Source organism: Carassius auratus, chromosome 4, assembly GCF_003368295.1.
Source record: "Carassius auratus strain Wakin chromosome 4, ASM336829v1, whole genome shotgun sequence".
NCBI lineage: Eukaryota > Metazoa > Chordata > Actinopteri > Cypriniformes > Cyprinidae > Carassius > Carassius auratus.
The window spans coordinates 25,586,128-25,608,168 of record NC_039246.1 but is presented as its reverse complement, the minus strand read 5'-3'; the positions used below and the strand labels follow the sequence as shown (position 1 = coordinate 25,608,168).

The following is a 22,041-nucleotide window of genomic DNA, read 5'->3' as shown; positions in this document are numbered from 1 at the left end:
GGCCTCAGCACATGTTCCAGAACACAACAGAACAGCTGGTCTTCAACAAACCACGAAGGGCACCTTCTTGATCAAGTATTAAACTATTAAAAGTTCTTGAAGGAAAAAGAAAAGTAACATAATTGTAAATTAAAATCAGAGTTTGCTAAATTTCATTCAATTTTCATCGGTAAATATTACAATAAAAACTGGAAAAAAAAATTGTAGTTGTGAGCATGTAAGACATACTGCTGCTGCACGTATAACATATATGAAATAGCTCCCATATATATGACGCATCAAATTACCCAGTAGCAGATCTGTCCAGGTGGAGCTGGGGAAGGTGGAGGGATTCTGCAAGCACTAGCCGAGTATTTAAATGTTGAGCAGTAAGCTCATTGGCAACTGATACAAAAAGAACCAATCAGCTGCGCCATGTGAATAATGATGTCATTATGTGTTGAGTTCGGAATGCGCCATCTAGAGTTTCACAACACAACTTTGAATAAATAATATTGCTATCACCTTTATGATAAATCCCATCTGTATTTTCCTCATGTATTTAATTAGAATTCTTTTTAGATCAAAATAAAGGTGTATTATCTGGGGGCGGGATTAGTTGAAGTGGGTGTGTCCTTACCCATGACTGACACATCGTACTCTATGAGAAGAGTGGCTTCCTGGCCGCATTGTTTGAGGATGCTCATGGCCTCTGCGTGAGACGCTCCATGCAGACGAATTCCGTCAATACTGAGCAGCCTGTCGCCGGGTTTGATGGTACCTTCCCTGAGAGAGAAAACAAAATTCAGTACAGACTGAAATGGCCTATCTGAAACACAGATGAAATATGCGGTACACAAAAGAGGCACCCAGAGACACAATAGCATTTGTTTTGTGTGTCCTCTGCTTGTTTGCTCGTAACAATAACGCTTTAAAATGCCGGAAACAGGCTTTACAATTCCACACATTCTATCTGTTATCATGGCAGACAGGTTACATCTGTGTTCAACACACCAGAGACCTTTCCAAAACCACAGTCATTTCTAAACTGTTAGAGCCAGGAACCATACTGGAGCTCAACAGATATAAAAATAAACTCATGTAAACTCAAGTGACCATCTCTATTACGTCGGGGTCTCAACATTCTTGAACTGTCTGATGCACACAGCACACAAAACTGGCATAATTCTAGCTGATCTATCTAGTGCCAAGCTGATTATTAAAGAAGCGAGCAAAGGTGTCCATCAGCAGATTGTTAATGGTTTAAAGTTTGGGGTCAGTAAGATGATAAGACGATGAAGTATCTAAATACTATTATACAAAAATGTAACACTTTTATTCAGCAGGATTGCATTAAAGTGGTCAAAAGTGACAATAAAGACATTATAAAAGACTAAGAAATAAATGCTGTTCTTTTGAACTTAATATTCAAAGTATCACAGATTTAAGCAGCACAACTATTTTCAACATTCATAATAAGAAATGTTTTCTAAGCACCAAATAAATATATTAGAATGATTTTTGAAGTTTGTTTTCTTTTGTTTCATTCAAATATTAGTGGGTGTAATTACTGTGGTATAATTTATTTGCGTTAAAAACAACAGCATGTCAACTGTGATTAGTCGGTTTGTGAATCTTTCTATTTAAGGCTGCTACAGTATGTCAGACTACGGAGCTTCATGTGAGGACAGTTTCAGAAAACATTTTAACCCCAGACTAACAGGGAGCACCACAAGAGGCGGGTTTTGGTTAGAGGCTTGATTTATGACTCAAAATTAAGTTTCCAAGGGGGCCGTTCTCTGTCACTGCAAGATGTCAGAGACCAGTCAATATTAAACTGCAGAGGAACAGAACACAATATTTACCTAGAAAACCAGGAGCCATGCCATTGAACAAAAGAAATGGCAATACTCTCTCAGTAAGAAATGAAATTACCAGTGTGCAACATGAATATTGATAAGGGTTGTGGGGAAAGGGAGAGACGGGCTGGCGTGTAACGACGGTAATAACAGAGCAGTTCAAACGCCACAACGAGTGAAATATCACGCTGGTCCATTTGCTATTCTCAAGCTACTGCTGAAGTTGCAGTGCAATCCATTCCCGTTCTGAAAGGGACTCCAACTGGGAAACACTATTTTCATCAAGCAATTCCTTACCATTTCACAAAAATGACTACAGTTCAACTATGCTAGACCAGTAAAGATAAAAGCACAACCCATTACAAGGTAACACAGAGAGAAACACGCATGGGTTAAAATGAACCATTTCACCATTTAATGCAAAAAGCAAAAATAAAGTCAGTAATTGAAAAATAACAATAAATACTGTAAATAAAAAAACAAGCATCATAAATGCTACTAGTGACTCATTTTTAATCACTTTTCCAAAACCGAGTAAACTGCCTACAGACAAATCAAAGCTGCATTCCTAATGCCCACCCATAAAATAAGAAAATTAATTATTGCTAATCCTTCCGATACCTTTTTTTGGCCAAATTATAAAGCTGTATCCTCAGGGACAGAAATCCTATAATCTTGGGAGAAGATAAAGGCTGAATAAAGATTACTGATATACTTACATATTTATAGTTCATCCTGGAAAACATATTAAACCCGACTTAGATGGTCAAAATGGTCTATTTGTGGATTTTAAAGGAATTTAGGCCTCTTTTCAGCTGTTTAAGCTTGGCTGCCCAGATAAACCAGCTCGGAGAACAGTTTACAACAGATAAACCCAGCTTAAACTAGCTCACACCATCTAAGATGAACAAAACTGCTTAAGCATTAAAGAAGATTTTAAGGCTTTAAAGAAGGACAGTTTCATTAAAACTTGATCATTTCATTTTCTTATTGTGAATGCGACCGTATATGTATTTCTATGCTTATTAGAGTATCCTGAGCAAAATGCCAACATCAAAGCCCATTGAACTCAATTGCGAGTCAATATACTGTCTTCTCTGTTTCTTTAAGGATTCTCTTTATGTTTTGGAAAAGAGCTTTAACGTCAGTGTTTAGGACCAACTCACCTGTCAGCCGGACCACCGGGTCTGATGGTTGTTATGGTAACTGGGCGAGATTTGTTTCTGTCTTCATGGGCGCCTCCTACATCATGGAAAAAATAACTTGTTTTGACCCATTTCACAAATGTAGTCATATAGCGAAACCTTGCATTTACACTCCAGGATATTTACTCAACATTATATAGTTTAGTGGCACAAACCAAGGGCCATTTGCTCACCACACTCAAATTTCCATATCATTCTCGAAAAAGAATTATAGATTATACATTTTTAAAGCCTCTGCTCTCTATGAAATTACAGGAAACTGGAAACATTTTCCCCTTTTCTCTTTCTCTTCAAAAGACTCCCTATTCTAGAGGGATCTGAAAAATGGTCTCCTTTTAATGAAGTCTAAAATGCTGCTTGGTAAATATTTGGAAATTGAGTTTAAGTGGCACGACTGAAAGCTGCTTCATCTCTTTTCAACAGGCTCAAGGGTAGTGAAAGAAATCTTCAGGGAAAAATGGTCTTTTTTTGTTTGATGTAGATGTGAATGAAAGTGTGTAGATGAGGTGAGCTCAGAGACATTTGAACTGGGATGTGAAGAAGTCTACGGAGGCACTCACCTCTGATGACGAAACCGAATGTATTGCCTTCTTTGTGCAGAGTCACCTCCACGTTTTTGAACATGACCCCTGAGCCCTGTACAGCTGAGGAAGGAAATGAAATGAACTGTTCAAAGTTCTGCCAAGATCTCAATGCAAGAACAGAACACACAAATGAACAAATAAATAGCCATTTATGTCTTTGAGAATGAGGAAACTCCGCGTAAGATTGCTGTTATAAAACATCTCATTTTATTGCTATTTTCAGATTAGGAATTTTGTCATGTCATTGAAACTTGCTTGTTTCAAATAAATTTCGAATTTTAGAGGATTAAGACTTAATTTAGAAGAAAAAACTAATTGGAGGAAAAATCCATACAGTTCTATACATGATATTATTAAATTGTACTTAGCATATAATGTGAAACGTGCGTGTAAAAACAATTAAATAAATGTGTATATGGGTATAAATAAATACATATACATGTATTTTAAGTTTAAATGTTTTAACATCATTTGTTTGTATCAAATAAGTTTAACATTTTGAAAAAAAAATTAGCAAATAGTAAAAACTTTTTATACACATGATATGATTAAATAGTATTTTATGCCTATATATATATATATATATATATATATATATATATATATATATATATATATATATATATATATATATATATATATATATACACACATACATACATACATACACACACACACAAATGCATATCAACAATTATTCATATTAAATATCAATATTATATTATTATTATTATATTATGCATTAATACAAATTACAACTGCAATATATATTCTGTATATGGAATGATTCTGTGTGTAGGAAATCAGTTTCATAGGACAACATTCAGTTGTGTTTGTTTTTAGCATACAGTTCTAAGTTTATAATACAACATTTACTTGCAGAAAGATGCGACTGACCAATCAGAGTCAAGTATTCCAGCTGTGTTATAATAAGTAATACGGTCATTTTCTAATCTCACTCACAGACAGGCGGTAGCTCGTACTCAACCTCCAGGACCACCCTCTCCCCCACATTCTTCAGCAGACTAATAATCTCATCATGACGAAACTTTGTCAAGTTGATTCCATTCACAGACTTTATATAGTCCCCTACGTTCAACTGGTCACTCCTGCAAAGAAACAGACCAAGAAAATCATTCTATACATTTTTGCTAGAGAAAATGTGAGAGGAGAATTTGTATAACCGAAAGAAGGATGAAAGAACAGAGTAAACAGGCAGGAGGAGAGAAAAGAGTGAACAAAGAAAGAGAAGAAATAAAGACAGGGAGAAAATAAGGCGGAGATGGAGTTAGGTCGAGCTCGGTGGTGCTTTGATAGCTGATCTGAGCCCATGAAGAGAACACTTTGTTCTAAAGAAGCATCAAGACCGGCTGCTCTAGTCTCCATCTCGCTCGCTCTCTCTGAAACACATACACTCACATTTTACAAGGCGGCCTGATTGTCAACAGATTCTGAAAGAACGAGTGTAATGTTAGGCAGTTTATTTCAGCTCAAGTAAAATATGAGGGCAACTGTCTAAGATATAAGAATTGATATGCAGTGAAAAGTTTAAAGCCAAACAATGGATTTGAAGAGGAAACGTATCTGTGACTGTGAAGAAGGCGGCATTAAACATGTGTTTTTCACTATACGACATGTGCAGTGTTTGTTCTGGGATATGGATTCATTTTCTGAGGATTGTGGGTGTGTGTGTGCGTTTGGGGAGGACTGATACGCTAGCGAACAGTAGGCTGTCTGCCATGCCTGAAAGCCAATAGGGAAATGGGAGAAGGGTTCTGGCTTATGCAGTATTGATTAAAAGATTCTGTCTACCTTATTCTCACACACACACAGAGAGACAGTATGTACAGAAAAAACAATGTGCATACACACCCACCTACCCAACCACCCACACACACAACCTACTTCCTAGACAAAGCCCCAGCAAACATTGATCTCTCTGGGCCCGTCTATTGACGCTGTCTTAGCAAAAATCATTAGCATAAACACAAAGATAACAAAAACTTGACAATACAAATCCTCAAAAGGTTAATTTTTGCAACACTTGCATCTACAAAACTGAACTGAAAGTCAATTCTTACATTTTTTAAACAATATGTGGTTGGTGCTGGCTAGCTATACAAAACTAGCCTCAACTATGCTAATGTGAAGTTCATATGAGTGACTTCTGTAGTATGCAGGCATTTTAAACATTTTAACCCTATGCTATATGGTTGCTAGAGCATTTTGGGTAGTTGCTCTGTGCTTTACTTAAGTCTACCACAAATGTATTATTTTATGTTTTCTAGATATGACTCGAGTATCAATTTCAATGTAAGTCTAGGTACTTTTTCTTGGCTAAAAAAAAAGCCCTAATCTTTCATATGTCATGTATGTCAATAACAGCCTTAGCAAACAGCACCAATTACTGTTTCCAAATGTGTTTCCCAAGTTTCGAATTAAGATGTCTGACATTGTGAAAACACATTTTTGCTAAATCAACCTTGCTAATACTGACCTGGCAGCGATGCCGCCCTGGCGCAGGTTGGAGACGCGGGGCTTGCCGTCTTTGTCGATACCTCCAGATACTGTCAGGCCCAAGGTTGTGCCTTCCTTCTTGATCAGCTCCACGGTGCTGGTGCCCTTAAACTCATCTGTGAAGCACAGGGATGGATGAGAAGGAGGGTCATTGGGGGAGGTGGGAGAGGAAGAGCAGAGACAGGAGATGAGAGGGTTACAGGAGCAGAGGAGGCCAGCCGCTGCCATACCCCACTCTCCTCTAAATGACTGTGATCAGGCGTCCTAGACTGGCCCTCTCTCACACACTCTTTATCTCCCTCTCTCTGTCGTTTTACCCTAGCTGGTAATTAGTTATACACTCTAGAGTGCTCAGTGTGCGTGTGTGTGTGTGTGTGTGTGTGTGTGTGTCTGCACTTAGCAATAGGTCGAGGACAGAGTGGTCCCTAGAGGTGTGCTAAAACTTACAAAACCTCCTTTGAAAACACCTGAAAATATCATCACTTGAAATGTTTTAATTCAGTAAGTAAAATAAATAAATTTAAAACAATAATTAACACAATAAATAGATTTATAAAAAACAATAAAAATAAACAGATTAATAAAATGCATGTATATTTAATAAAATAAATATAATAAACATATACATATATTTGTTAAATATAAAATATTTCATTGATATCTTGATAGACAAATATCAAGGAAATTATCAGTTAAATAATTATTGAATAAACAGACACAAAACAAATTTGTATAGCAATATAGAAATGTATTAATTTATAAATTTGTATTTTTTTATATAAAAATATTTTATTAATTAAAAATGCATGAATAGATTACTTAAATATAATAATTATATAAATTATACATAAATTATATATATATATATATATATATATATATATATATATATATATATATATATATATATATATACACACACACACACATATTTTTTTTATAACCATATACATTTATTTTTAGGGCTAGCACATAGTTTGAATTATCTTCGAATAAAATTTTTCATTTTTAAGATTTTTTTCCCTCCCTTATATCATTGTGTCTCATATATACCATCTTGCACAGATACTGCTGGTCAGGGCAGATGCGTCGATCCCCTATCGACTGGCTGTCATTCAATCCCTCAGTGGGATTGTCAAAGTCACATTAAGAATACTGCATATCTGTGCAAGCAGGACGCTCTCTCCCTTGCTCTCTCACACCCTACCATCACTACATCAGCTGTCAAAGCTGGAGAAGAAATAAAAATAAGAGATTTGTAATCCCTCTCTCCTGACTGAAGGAAGGAAGAGACAGATTTATATGAGTTTGTTCACTTTCCTTGATCTCTCAGTATGTCTTTCTGTGGCGGGATAGATAGTGAGGGGAGACGAGGCTCTAAACCCCCCTGAGGCTACTGACGGAACAGAGTTGCTGAACATCTCACCGCAGGAGGACGGCAATAACAAGACATGGGCTACAAAAAAGAGACTCTTTGGTGCTTAAAAGCTATAACTAGACACTTGTTCTTCTTTAGGAACAAAAAAGCTTCATAAATATTTTGGGTAAACCCCATTGATGGGTACAAGTACTCAGAAATGACAGCCATGATAAAACATGAAAGCACATTAATGGTGTGTCTTGATTTTGAACTTGAAAACATTTCACACCAATCTAAGTCCAGTAACTACATGCACATATGCTAAAATGAAGCTTCACTTTTAATTTAATGATTTGTTGCAGCATGTGGGACTTTGATTGAGATGCATTTTGAAAAGTAAATAAGAACAATACTTCATAGAACAACTGATTCAAATAAGTTATCTTAACTGGTTATCATAATTTTTTCTGCAATGCTTTAATATCAGTCTTGAAAAAGACCATTTCAGCATGCATGCACTTTCAACCTGTTGGCCTTCACAAACCTCACAATGAACATTTTCTGCACTGACAATGAAATCATGGGATCCGTGTATCTGTTACAAATCCATCAGCTTAGTTTTGCTTTAAAATCCATAACTGCTCTGATGCCCTTTGCATGCAAATCATCCGCGCAGTAACCTCAGCAGAGGAAGAAACAGATTTAACATTGCACTCTGTCCTCTGATCGATACCGCAGCCATATGGACATGGGAAGGGAGCGATGTCGAAATGCGACCCAGGACAGAGGGAGGTTAGCGTGGATCTCAATGTCTGGCCTGAACCTGAACCTCCAGGCAAGCCTATGGAGACGAACAGGGCTCTCACAATGCAGACATTCTGATAACATATCAAAGACAGCAGAGTAATTAAAAGAGAAATCAAACTTATAATGTGCCAACAGGAACTGTTGAATAATTTAGTGCGTGGGATTTTGTGTGTGTTTGGGTGTGATAGAGGCAAAACATCTTGTCGTGAGAAAAAAATGAGAATCAATATTCAAACGGGAGTTCAATCTATAACAAGCCTCGTGTTGTGTGCCAGACTTTTGATAATTAATTGTAAAAGAACTGCTCAATTTGCCTTCAGCTTTCATCAAATAATTTGATTAAAAAGAAGTTTGCACTGCTGGGGATTCGCTTGACAGCGAAAAATTACAGTGGGGCGAATTATAAATGTCACTGTCATTTCTCTCCTTTCATTCTGGTGAGGAATAAATTATGGGTCTTTCAAAGGTTTGTGGCAGCATTAAATTAACTTCCTTTACATGTGGAAGACAGGGGAAAAAAAGTGATATGGTTGACATAACATGCCTTCTGAGGCCAGAAATATTTATGGATTTCCAGCAGAAAAAACACAACATTATATACCAATTTTTCATAATTGTTCTGATATGACAATATATATAAAATACATAATTCATAATTTTTCATTTCAAAGCTCTTATTGTTAAATGGCTTACTGAACTGTTTCTTTTTGTAAACATGGTCCAAGTCAATGCATCCTTCATGCATGTTGTGAGCCATGTCGCGCAGCTGCACCAGGGGCCCACTGGGGGTCATCCAATATCCAAACAATTCGTGGCACAGTATGCCATGGTCATATTACAAGCTCTGTCTTAAGCTGTCTGGTGAAAGCGTGGTTCTCTCAGTTCACTGAGGGTTCAGCGTAATATCTCGGCCCAGAGCAAGAAAAAGGGCCGTTGGGATCTAATGAGCTGTGCTTTGAGGGCTACACTGGGACAGGTGTGGAAGTTGATAAGTTGATCCCATTACTCGTGGGCTCTCATTTTATTCCATGTCCTCTCTCCCACCTTTCCCGCTTAAATAAGGCACACAGACCTAGTGTTGCCTATCCATGTTGCCACGGTGATGAGATTGGCCATCAGCTTTCTCAAAGCCGACAGATTCCTGTGGCGGGATCCAATGTGGTGCCCGTCAGACAGGTATTGAGGGGAAGAGACCGAAAGATGGAGCTTGAGACAGCATGTGTGAGAATGATACAACGCAGGAGATAAAAGTACAGATGGAGTGTATGACAGAGGGAGCAAGATATAAACATCTTCTCTGCCAGCTGAGGCACACACAGGTTAATAAAACAGCTATCCCTTTTCAAGCCATGACAGAAAACGTTAATCTGCGATCGCAGACTGATCTAGATAGCAAACTTGATCGATAATGCACAGAAAAATCCAACCAAACACAGGAAACAAAACAAAAAAAGTGTACAAGAGGCAATCTTACACTACATCATTTATTGTAGAAAAAAAACAGAGAGTAAACAATTTAACTTAATTTTGAAAACAGTTTAATTTGGAAATTATTTTTAAAATAAAATTTTATATAATACAATAATACAGTTTTATTGATAAAGATGTACTCCCATAAATTTTTTTGATGACTTGATGTAATTTAGGGATAAAGACACACACACACACACACACACACACACACACACACACACAATTGTGTAATTGTACATCATTGTATTTTTCATTTAGATAATCTTTTCCCATTGTCTAATGCTCACTTAAAGTTCATTTTTCAAAACAAAATAATGAAATAACATAATAATTAGCACTGTTAAATGTAATCTTGAGTAAATATCAAAGGGAATACCAATCATATTCAATATTTCATATTCATATTGGGGGAAGTCGTGGCCTAATTGTTAGAGAGTCTGACTCATAACCCAAAAGGTGCTGGCAGGGATTTCAGGTGGGGGGAGTGAATGTACAGCGCTCTCTCCCGCCTTCAATACCATAATTGAAGTGGACCCCCAACTGCTCCCTGGGCGCCGCAGCAAAAAATGACTGCCCACTGCTCCAGGTGTGTGTGTGTGTGTGGGATGGGATAAATGCAGAGCACTAATTCAGAGTATGGGTCACCATACTTGGCCACATGTCACATCACTTTCACATTTAAAAAAGTATATAATATCAACTAGAGTCTATCGTTTAGCCGATATTATTAGCCGACAATATATCGGTATCGGCGAATATGCCACCGATATGATTCTGAATGGTGTAATTACTTGTTTGTCCAGCAGATCACACTACATTGTTTGCTACTTGAGACCCATTATTATTTATTCATTTTATATGCTTACATTTGGAAAAGCTGTGCTTCCTTCATAAACCTATCCCCTATTGTTTTGGCAGTAGCTTGCTTGCCCCACACAGTTACCTTGTTTATTTCTTAATTCAAGAAATATATTTTGTTCTATTTGTTTTATTGAAGTTATTTATAATAAGTGAAGTTTACTGTTAAGTGCACTGATATCAGATTCATTTTGAATAATAAAGTTTGTTAAACTGTTAAATACCCTACCTCCACTACATAGGCCACATCATTATAAGTGTTTGATCACCACACTGCAAAAAAATTGTTTATGTATATATTTGTGTATTTAATGTGGTGATCAAACACTTATAATGATGTGACAAACATAGGCCTATATCAGTGCACTTAACAGTAAACTTCACTTAAGTAAATATATATACACACACATAGGCCTATGTTTGTCACATCATTATATACATATATACATATATATATACATATATATACATATATATACATACATATATATATATATATGTATACACTGTTTATGTACGTAGGCTATATACTGTATTTTATATACAGTACCAGTCAAAAGTCGGACACACAAATGGGAAGCGTATCCAAACTTTAGACTATACTGTACTATAATATAATATAGCCTACACATATAGAGAATCAGCCGATATATATCGGTATCAGTCTTTTTTTACTCCCTAATATCGGTATCGAGCCCCCAAAAATCCATATCAGTCGGGCTCTAATTTCAACTCAACTCAAATTTCAACCTACAGTTTGATTGGATGCACAACCTTTAACACAAATAATAAAAGTTATAATAAGACTTTTCTTCTTTCTTTTCAAAACTTTCAGGCTCTGTCCTAATTATGTTTATTTGCATTTGGTTATTTATCATTGTTTATCCCTGCTGTTCACCATGCTATCAGAAAAGACCCACCAGCTGAGAACCACATACAGTATTTAGGAAAAAGCTTCTGTTTTCTATGAAAAGCTCAGACAGCGACAGCAGCGAGTTGCATAATAAAGATTTATTTTGTCTGTAACATTGCTCAGAGGTGTAATGAAAACATTTGGTTAAATGCTCACTGTCAGTTCACGGTTTAACTCTCTACGAAGGCTGTAGGCGTGCTAGCAGGTGGGCTCTGCACTGAATTGGCTTTCCAACACTGAAACTTTTAGCAGTCAAAATGAGAAATTGGGCCATAATTCAATAATGAACCAGGCACGACTAATGGTTAATGCTAGCAAACATTCGCATGGACATAAAAACAAACATATTCATAAACAATTGCTTAAATTACTTCAATTAAAAAAGGTCCAATTCATTACACAATTTCTAAACCGCCTCTTCAAAAGGGAAGAAAAATAATCAGCTGAAACTAATCAAATTAATAATTGAATATAATTTTTGCAATCTGAGAATAAATGATCTGGCGTTTGAATAATTGCTCTCATTGATCATGTTCAATCATGCAGACTATAACATTGACACACGCAATTCCCTTCTTGTTATATAACTCTATTCAGTACAGTAAAAATCAAAGTCGTTCTTTTCTTCAGTTTTTCCTTCTGGTGGACTTCATTTTTAAGTTGTATGTGAGAGAGATCAATATTCCCATGGAGATATGGTTTAGAGACACTCGAAATCATAGAAAAACACCACAATAAAGCACTTCCTTAACATCAACCACAAGCAAGAACTACTACAATAATTTGATAAACTGTGTCATTTCAATACTTAAAAGGCTAAATTCCTGTCTTAATGAGCGAAAAACCTGCCTATACTTATTTGTATGCTGCACTAACCTCTCCACAGGAGGACAAAACACACACGGGCAAATGAAAAACACTATCTGTTGGCTCCAGCACCAAACAGGGTCTTCTGGGAGAAAAAGTTTGAGAGCATTTATCATGAAGATTTTGCACAGGCGCGCTGAGGTATGAAGTACTAGCCCGCACATCTGTTTGCTATCTCTTTACTCATCTGCTTCTGACAGTTTTATATTCTCTCAAAGAAACACAGTTTGCTTTAGAAAGGTAATATTAGAGGGTGGGGTTCTTCAACTATGACAATGTTTGAACTTAAAAAAACGACTCTTAATTATATTTACACTCTCAGTAGTTGATTTTATTAGTTTAATAGCAATATACAACAATGCACATCATAGGGAAATGTGTGAATATGTTGTCGACAAAAGAGTTGGCCATTTAATCCTAAAAAATGATTTTTAGTGATCCATCATTTAAATGATGATTGCATACTTTGACTTGCTAAGGCTACTTTCATAGCTAGTATGGTGTGTATATTATACTGTAAACAATAAAGCATGCATTTAGCATACTGTAAGTATACTACTCTTAAAAAACAATTTTCCAAAATGTTTCTAATTCAAATAAACGCTGTTCTTTTGAAATGTAAAATTTAAACATCTCACAGTTTTAACTAAAATGTAAAAAAGTTGAAAATTGTTTTTAATATAGATAATAACAGAATGGATCTTCTTGAAATTTCTATTCAAAGAATTAAAATGAAAAACAAAAGTTTCACAGTTTTTACAAAAAGGAGAAAACTGTATCAATGATTTCAGAATGAACTTATAAAAACCATAATAAAAATCTTACCAAGGTTATATTTTTAAACAGTAGTGGTGTACATATTTTTCACACAGTAAACAAAAAAAAAATGTTTGATCATACAGTGCTTTATTTAGTTTATTATAGTTTTCTAGTATTAGACTGAAAGAATTGGTGTAGGTCAAACAAATACATAAAAGTACAAAAAAATACACATAAACATACATTTAAAAAAAAATGTAGAAAATCAATGATGGGTAAAAAGTTTTAATGTGAACCTCTGCTAGTTTTAATAAGAAACAACCTGAGGGACAGTTAAAGAAACACCCAACAACAACACAGTCAAAGCTTCCCCAAGAAACTCTGCTCACAAGAAAGCACCACAAACAACCCTTAAAATGAGCCACAACCTCCATTAAACTTTCACTCCTTCGACAGCTTGATAACAGACCCCAGGCGAAATTAATAGAGGCCTCTGCAGTTGCACCCTGCATTACGTGCGGCTCTGAAAGTGCTGAATCACTTTGATGCAACAACATTTTCAGCTTGCAAGCAAGCGCCCAATGCCATCCACAGCCAACTCATCCGTCAGCAGCCTGTCTCTCTCACTCATTCTGTGCCTGCCCAATGAATGCTAACATGGCATTTAAAAAGAGATGTGTATGCCAAGGGACTTGTATCCAGGATAAGCGTGAGCTAGTGTTGTAGCAGGAAATTGAGGTTATTCATGAATGATGCGTCCTTATCTCTTCAGCAGCAGCCCAATGAGCTTTGGGACGCTCCTGAACTGCAGGCCTCGGCTGCTCTGTATGTTGCTTAAAACATATTGTGATTATAACCAGTTAGAGAACACGACCCCCAGCGGATTCATTTGCAAAATTCTAGGTAACAATTGCTAATCCCCTCATTCATATTAATAACGCAGAGGACTAATCGAGGAGATTTAAATGTGCAGCGAGATCGGGGACTGTGCAAGAGTGGAGAGACTTCAGCCATTCTCAGCTTTATTTTAAGGTTTAAGGTTTAAGACTCACATGATTGAGTGACTCTTCTGAACATCTCTCTCAGTGTTATAGAAACAGAGATACAATCTTGAAGAGAGAGAGAGAGAGAGAGAGAGAGAGAGGAGACTTGTTGAATCTCAAATGAAGTCATCAGGCTTTTCTAGCCAAGCTAACTTTCTGTTTTGCCTCTGATATTCACAGACTCTAAATTTTACATTTGATTTACTTTCAGTTCATTTATTGGATTGTAGGATTGAATTTCAACAGGGTGTTAAATTGGAATATTAATTGGAATGACAAAGAGGAATTTCCTGCACTTCAGAAAAAATTAATTCAACAAGAGGAAACAATACAAAATATAATTACAAAAAACTTTTCCACTACTTATATTCTGATATGCAAAATATTTGGCTAAACTAGGTTCAAAACTGTGAAATTAACATCAACATTTAATCTACTTAGCATCTTAACATATACATATGCAGTTTATACATTATAAAAAATTAAATACCGGTGGTATTAAGGTTTCTGAAAGGTACTTTTCAGTAGGTGAATGAATACTTTTATGAATCAAGGACTCATTAAATTGATCAAAAGTGACAGAAAAAAAGTATAATGTTTAAAAAAATTCAATTTCAAATGCATTTCTTTCTATTCATCAAAGAATCCTGAAAGAATGTATAATCGGTTCCACAAGCATATTAAGCGTTTCAACATCTATGATAATAATAAATGTTTCTTGAGCTTCAAATCACATTTTTTAACCTTTGTGACACTGAAGACTGGCGTAATGGTAGCTGGAAATTCAGCTTTACCATCAGAGGAATAAATTATATATTTTAAAATAAAAATAGCTAATTTAAATTCTAATAACATTTACCAATCCTACTGTTTTTACTCTATTTTTGATCAAAATGCAGCTTTGGTGAGCATAAGAGACTTCAAAAAGGTCTTTTGAATCTTACTGACAACAAATCTTTGAATTGCAGAGGAACTTGGGCTTATGGGTAATTCATACTAAAAATATACATAAACTACACTCCCGACAGCTTTATACATTTATTCACACTTTCATTCAACTTTAATTCTACTTTTTTAGATTTCAATTTTGAATTACAAATCTGCACGCTGTTTGCCACCTCAATTCAAATTCCAAACGTGAATCTGTATTCAGATCAATTCCAAAAGCAGAGAATCTCCAAATAGTCTCAGGTTGAGGGGTTACAGCACAAAATTCATCATCAGTTGCTACATAAATTCATTTCCCACTATTCCGCCATATATTTTTTAAAACCAACACTTAAAAAATTCAGGATATCTACACTTACCAAATGCATTTGCAGTCTTTGGAGAGTCTAAGCATGGAAAACTTGTTTTCTCCATCTCTCTTAAACCATTCAGATCTAGCCACGCTTCAGTTTCAATCCTTTGCTTTAAATGATTTTATTATTCATAAACAGCTCATGAGCATTAATTCTTTGCATAAACCAAAACATACACTTAGTGGTGATATAGTGTTCTAATTATTAGTATTCCCTCAAATCATATAAACGCCATTTATCCAACATGTCTGAAATACTAAATAATTTAAGCGCAACGCAAATGGACAATATTAAATCCATTATAAAAAGACTGGATCATGCAAGTTTTATAGTGAGTAATTGTGACTACATAACCTTTGTGTATTTCCGCTTTTAATATTTAGTCACATTCCTCCGGCATCATTCTATGTTTGATGTATGTGGAGTATTTTGTGACAGTAGCTTCTTATCCCACTCTTGGCAGTAAGTGATTTCTAAGGAAGCATTATGAGACGTGCCACCATCTCAACTGCTAAAGCATCACACCGAGCTCGGCAGGAGCATCACAGTCTGCACCTAATCTGTCTTCAGATGGATGGTTTAATACGGCAGTCCAAAGAGCCCGTGCCTACGGCATGGAGCTACATCAGAACGTGGGCACGAGGCCCCAAAGCTGTCATGCTAACGCTAACCGATTCTGAAGACGGGTTTGATGTGCTTAGAGCTCTGTACTCAGAGATTATACAGAGAATTTATTTCAACACCCTCTGAGACGTTTTTACCTCTAGCATGAAAATGAGCGTCGCTTCAAAACGGATCTCAACTAACACAAAAGGAGCGCTGGGTTTGTGTAACAAGTCATAAATGAACATAAGTACTGCAAGCGATTTGTTCGCCTTGTCACATAACCAGAAAACCAGCCGCACATCAAATGAAGTATTGGCACATTATGAACACTATCAGTTGAAAGTCTGGATGTGCCAGTCTTGTTGTCAAACAAACATGTTAAAAAGATCAATCTGAACCAAAAGCTCTTATTTTAGCTTTATCAAGTTAGATATTATAAAAAAAAAAAAAAATATATATATATATATATATATATATATATATATATATATATATATATATATATATATATATATATATATATATATATATATAATAAAATATATTTTGTATAGAAATTCAAAGCAGGAAGCAGAAATCTCTAGAAACGAATGCTTGAATAATCATGGTAAAAGTAAATTCAGTCAAATGAGTATGCTAAATAATGTCTTGTAAATGATCTTGTAAAGTCTTACTGACTTTGAAAAAAGGAAAACCAAAACTACTTCTTTGTTTAATACAGTCGCCAAAACAGTGCTGTTAATGTTAACTACAATTAAAATAAAGCTGATAAAAATTAAATACAAATATAAGATAAAAAAAATACTTGTTTAAAAATAATAATTAAAATTGAGATAAAAAATAAATGAAAGATAAATAGAAATATGAAGAAATACTAATACAAATTACAAAAGCACATATCAGTACTAAAATTTAAATGAAAATAGAAAAGTAAAAGTGAATAAAAAATCTGAATAAACACTATGATTGTATATTAATAATAAAAAAAACTGGTAGCTACATCTAAAATCATCACAATTTTAAGAAAAATACAGTAAGGATTTACAGAGTTGGAAGCACTGGAAAGCAAAGCTAAGCTAAACTAGCATGAAACATTTATTAGTTCATATTTAAATTTTTACTTTTAAGACACAAAAATGAAGGCATCTACACATTCACTTCTAAGTAAATAAAATACACAGATGATACAAAATTTCAACATTTCATTATAATAAAGCCCTTTTAGTAAACATTAGCAACAGGCACATTAAACAATAATCATTACGCATGCAAAAACGCAATTTTGTTGTACATGTCACTTTTCGAGCAGAATACTTTATGGCACCTTCGAATAAAACCAAGCTTTTTTTTACACCAGTACTGCAGTGACAAATCAGTTGTTTGTACCTGGAATACTCTGTCTCCTAATTGCCAGAGCGCCATCTGGTGGTCTGGAGGGATTGGAGTGTTTAGTGTAGGGCCCCTCATCTGAAAAACAAGAAAACCAAGACATGTGAAAACCACACAATGGTTTTCATTAGCAAAATCTTGTCCTTATTTTCACATGCAAGCGACATTCAAAGCCGCTGGAGTGGGCGTTCTTCACAGGAAAGGATAGCGGTCATATACACAGCTATTAGAATGGCCAGCAGGCTCTCAAAGAGACGTAGGCTTCAATAACAATCATTTGAACATGAAGCTGTCAGCTTTTCACGCACACGCTCAAATGTAATGAAAAGGCACACAGGCACTACTCCTACATGTTGAGCAGAGAACAGTGGCCTCCCATCTGTGATATACGGTGAGTGCATCAGCAGCTCCAGCTGTGGCCATCCGATTGTGTGTTCAGATTTAGAGCCGTGGAATACCGAGCAAAGACAGTGGGAGTCCCGTCATAATGGCCTTAAAAAACATCAGGACCTAACACTGAGCCCTATTTACTTTGACTGCAGTAGCTAACGCAGCCAGACTCGACAGCGGATTACACATATGTGGAGAAGTGTGTAGGTGCCCAAGAGACAGGATGGAAATTTATACAGCAGGACAAAGGTGACAATTATAAACATACTGTATCCCATCATTTCTGAACATAAGTGAGTCGCAATCTGCTTGGTGAGGCATGCGATTACTCTTGTTCACACTAAGGGTGAGGAATCACATACCCTTAATTATAAGTATTAATGCACATGAGTTAAGTAGTCTGAAGCACTTAAATCAGAAGTAAATTTATGACACAGCTGACAGATTATACAAACCCGATTCCAAAAAAGTGGGGACACTGTACAAATTATGAACAAATACAGAATGCAATGATGTGGAAGTTTCAAATTGCAATATTTTATTCAGAATACAGCATAGATGAAATATCAAATGTTTAAACTGAGAAAATGTAAAATTTTAAGGGAAAATAAGTTGATTTTAAATTTCATGGCATCAACACATCTCAAAAAAGTTGGGACAAGGCCATGTTTACCACTGTGTGGCATCCCCTCTTCTTTTTATAACAGACTGCAAATGTCTGGGGACTGAGGAGACAAGTTGCTCTAGTTCAGGAATAAAATGTTGTCCCATTCTCGTCTAATACAGGCTTCTAGTTGCTCAACTGACTTAGGTCTTCTTTGTTGCATCTTCCTCTTTATGATGCGCCAAATGTATTCTATGAGTGGTCTGCAGGCTGGCCATCAGTACCCGGATCCTTCTTCTACACAGCCATGATGTTGTAATTGATGCAGTATGTGGTTAGGCATTGTCATGTTGGAAAATGCAAGGTCTTCCCTGAAAGAGACAACGTCTGGATAGGAGCATATGTTGTTCTAGAAATTGATGGTGCCTTTCTAGATGTGTAAGCTGCCCATGCCACACGCACTCATGCAACCTCATACCATCAGAGATGCAGGCTTCTGAACTGAGCGCTGATAACAACTTGGGTTGTCCTTGTCCTCTTTAGTCCAGATGAAATGGCATCGCAGTTTTCCTAAAAGAACTTCAAACTTTGATTCGTCCGACCACAGAACAGTTTTCCACTTTGCCACAGTCCATTTTAAATGAGCCTTGGCCCAGAGAAAATGCCTGCGCTTCTGGATCATATTTAGATATGGCTTCTTTATTGACCTATAGAGTTTTAGCCAGCAACGGCGAATGGCACGGTGGATTGTGTTAACCGACTATGTTTTCTGGAAGTATTCCTGAGCCCATGTTGTGATTTCCATTACATTACCGTTCCTGTATGTGATGCAGTGCCGTCTAAGGGCCCAAAGATCACGGGCTTCCAGTATGGTTTTCCGGCCTTGACCCTTACGTACAGAGATTGTTCCAGATTCTCTGAATCTTTGTATGATATTATGCACTGTAGATAATGATAACTTCAAACTCTTTGCAATTTTTCTCAGAGAAACACCTTTCTGATATTGTTTCACTATTTTTCGCCGCAGCATTGGGGGAATTGGTGATCCTCTGCCCATCTTGACTTCTGAGAGACATTGCCACTCTGAGAGGCTCTTTTTATACCCAATCATGTTGCTAATTGACTTAAGTTGCAAATTGGTCCTCCAGCTGTTCATTATATGTACATTTAACTTTTTCAGCCTGTTATTGCTACCTGTCCCAACTTTTTTGGAATGTGTAGCTCTCCTGAAATCCAAAATTAGCCAATATTTGGCATGACATTTCAAAATGTCTCATTTTCAACATTTGATGTGTTATCTATATTCTATTGTGAATAAAACAAAAATTTATGAGATTTGTAAATTATTTCATTCCTTTTTTACTCACAATTTGTACAGTGTCCCAACTTTTTTGGAATTGGGTTTGTAGTTATTAAGCCATGATTATGTAAATTACATGCAGGTGAGGTCATGAACAATGACCTTAGGCTGCTCAAGTTGCCTAAAAATGTAATTGAAATTAAATATTTGCAATTTAAATATAATTTTAAAAGCTACTTGAAAAAGAAACAGACTACATACTGTACATTTTGCACAGTCTCACTTGAGATTAGAGTGAGTGTCTGATTTATTCCTGATCATCTGTCATGGTCAGTTTGACCATTTGGTCAATATACAGGACACAAGTCAGTGAGCACATTAGAGCCCTGAATTTTCCAAAGGCAGAGAAAGCTCTGAATCAGGCTGTATTAAAAATACCCTCTCATTAAGAAGTAATTTCATGGAAATGAGGGGAGGTCAAAATTAAGAGGAACCTTCAGAAGACCACAGGGGATGAGAAATAATTCAGATAACAGCAACTCATGGGGCATTTCTGTGTCAAATCAAATGCACTAAATTGTTAAATTAATGAATGCGTACTTCACTAAAGCCACGGTATTACATAAAATTAAAGCATGACCGAGTGCTTTTACTCATGGAGATGAAGCTGACAGTATAAAAGCACATTCTTGCTGAAGAAACATGCAGAGGGCTCCAAAAGTCAGTAACTTCGATGAACATTGTGAGATTTAAAATCGAATAAACACCAGGGGAAAAACTAAAACAAATAAATAAATAAATAAAATAAATAATAAAAAGGAACATGATGGCACGAAAAACAAATTAATAAATCAAGTTTATTTTAGTATTTGTAACAAAAAAAGATTAAATTTGAAATAGAAATATAATTTATAATTCTACAGTATTTAGCTATAAAATAAAAATACAAGACAAAAAAACACTAAAATTAGATTACATTTTTTTTTTTCTTAAATCAATGCTTATGTGAGTTTAGTCATCTCAACATTTCATACAGTATGAAATTTTTTTACTAATTTTGAGATTAGTTCTTAAAGATGGCTAGAGGGTTATTACACTTAACTTTTTATACCATTAAAGAATACTTGATTTTCTGCCTCAAAATTACAAGCTTAACTCGGTTGAGTTCTTGGAATTATTATTTTTTGCTTATTATACTATCAATTTCTGATTGAAAATTGTTTCTACACTCGTTTTTGTAAGTGCATACGAAAGCAATATTTAAGATATGATATTCCTGAAGTTAAATCTGGGCTAAAATTCAAGCTTTATCCCTTTAATTTAGCACCAGATGACGGCAAAAGAAATCTGAATAAATAATAAAAAAAGGCTAAATTAAACATCTAATATTGTCTGATATATACTGAAAAGAAAACCAATTCCTATACAGGATCTTCAAATAACCAATATGTTTCTGATGTATTCTGTTCCTATAAATGCTTTTTTTCCAGAAGACATGCAACAGCAATTTGTTTTTATTTCGATGGACAAGGCGATTTAAACCTGCCATGTAAATTGCCAATTGATTTGAAATGAATTGGAGATTCAATCCAGTTTACCCACCATCCTCTAATACAATCTGCTGGGTAGTCCTTACATAAAAAACAGCCTATTGACTGGCACTGCTCGCCGACTATGACAACAACCGACTGCTTGCATCTCCCCAGAGAGCAGAGCAGACACAGACAGACTCATTTAAAATGCATAGAACCGTAAGAACACAGTGTCTATGAACTAGCTGATGTGTACAGACGTCACCACAGCCTCCTCACACAGACCTTCAGATGTTTCAGCCATTTAGTGCAAGCAAGAGATGACCAGACCAACAGAGGGGTCAGTAAATGGATTATCGACACATCCAGGAATCAGATTTCTCTGAATTTGCCACAGGTTCTGAGCCGAAGGCATCATGGGATGATGTTTACCTTTATTTCAGTAATCTGATCACCGGCTTCAAACACTCATAGCCCTATTTCAGAAAATCAACACGGAAGAGAGTGTGGGAGCAGATTTATTTGTTTTCATGCGGTGGAAAGTAAGAATAATCCATCAGCAGTATGCACGACGCTCCTACACGCAGAAGTTTCAAAGTATTTCATGGACGTCTACTACGCAGACGTGTAAAACAGCATGTGGGTGTTTTCCATACAGTGGCCCAAGGCTTCGCTCCTTCATCAGAGCATGTTAC

General features: G+C 35.9%; 1 pseudogene; it reads right to left on the bottom strand.

Moving 5' to 3' along the window:
- The window catches only part of LOC113063928 (glutamate receptor-interacting protein 1-like), a 143,429-nt pseudogene that overhangs the window by 62,716 nt on the left and 58,672 nt on the right, over nucleotides 1-22,041 (bottom strand).